Source organism: Charadrius vociferus, unplaced genomic scaffold (assembly GCF_000708025.1).
Source record: "Charadrius vociferus isolate BGI_N301 unplaced genomic scaffold, ASM70802v2 scaffold1511, whole genome shotgun sequence".
Taxonomy (NCBI): Eukaryota; Metazoa; Chordata; class Aves; order Charadriiformes; family Charadriidae; genus Charadrius; species Charadrius vociferus.
The window spans coordinates 166,970-168,254 of NW_009646686.1; the positions used below are offsets into that span (position 1 = coordinate 166,970).

General features: G+C 51.1%; 1 protein-coding gene across 1 annotated transcript in view; it reads right to left on the reverse strand.

Moving 5' to 3' along the window:
- PPARD (peroxisome proliferator-activated receptor delta) overlaps positions 1-882 on the reverse strand; it is a 16,530-nt gene extending 15,648 nt beyond the window's left edge. The window contains exon 1 of the mRNA XM_009889258.1: positions 792-882. The gene's annotated coding sequence lies outside the window, so the exon portion shown is untranslated. The remainder of the gene's footprint in view (positions 1-791) is intronic.
- Positions 883-1,285: the final 403 nt, after the last annotated feature.

Sequence of the window (1,285 nt, forward strand, 5' to 3'; positions counted from 1 at the left end):
CCACACACTGCGAAGATCCTTGGAAGTCCATGTCTCGAATGCCAGAACAGAGACAGCACAACAGTTGCACAAACTTGACACAGAAAACCACATCTCTGTCCAGCTAAACACCTTAGACGTGTGCTGCGGCAAAAATAAATCCACCCTCTACGCACAGTCACAGCACCGTTAGAAGCTACAGGCAGCGTCTGGGTGCAGGGTGAGAGCGGTGAAGACTTTTGGGCATCGCTTCAGAGGTCTGCGGGCAGGACAATGTCCGCCTGAGCCCCTGTTGATCTTCTCCTCAAAACCCCTCTCCCAGTTCGGCTGTATCGCGCTCAGATTTGTCGGAGTAACGCAGTTACCCAGCGACAGACGGTATCGGTACTGCTGCCAGATCGCGTGTCCGGATCGTTAGGTGACTGGTTACCCAAGTATGGTCCCTGATCTCATGTGCCCTCCCCAGTCTACAAGAGCCAATTTCAGCCATGAAAAAACATCAGTGAAATAATCAAATATTAAGTCGCTATATTTTGACGGTAACAGTTGGCTTAGAAGAACGGGATTAGACCATGATACTCACAGCACACTCCTAAGTGTAATCTATAAAGATTGTATTCAGAAACGGAACAAAAATAAGGCATAGAGTTGAAATTTAAAAAGAAATTTAAGAAGGTTTAAGCTCGCGGACAAAAGTGAAACTTGCTGAAAGCAAGCCGCACTTCCGAGGCTCTTCCCTATCCCAAGTTTCTAAAAACATACACAGGATAAGTGCTTTGGTAGATCGCCCGCGTGCGAAAGGGAAGGGTTACCTCTCCGGAGCAGCTGTCCCCGTCTGCCTGTCGCTGAAAGCCACCATTCAGTTACCATGTCAGCACAGAGAGCCGAAAACCGAAGTAATCTGTAAGAGAACACAAGGCAAATTTCCACGGCTGTGCTGAAGGCCAGATATTTATGCTGCTGGGAGAACTGGGCTGGATCCAGCAAGAGCTCTGAAATTTAAACACACACTCCCTCTACCGCATGCTGAAACCACAGGCTGGGGTGACTCCCCCCGCGCTGCGGGGAGGCCGGGGGCAGTCATCGCATGCCGTCGCAGCCGTTTTCCCCGGGCTCCGGCACCTTCTGCAAACCAGGAGGTAGAGCAAACCCCCGGCTGTCCCAGCAGAGACAGCCCCGACCCCTCAGCAGGCTTTGAGCATCAGGATGTCACCTTCACCTTATGTCACTCGCAGCCAGAAGCTGATGACCCCGACCTTTTATGACAATGCACAAAGTTGATGCTAGGAAAAGGTCTGTGGTGGCC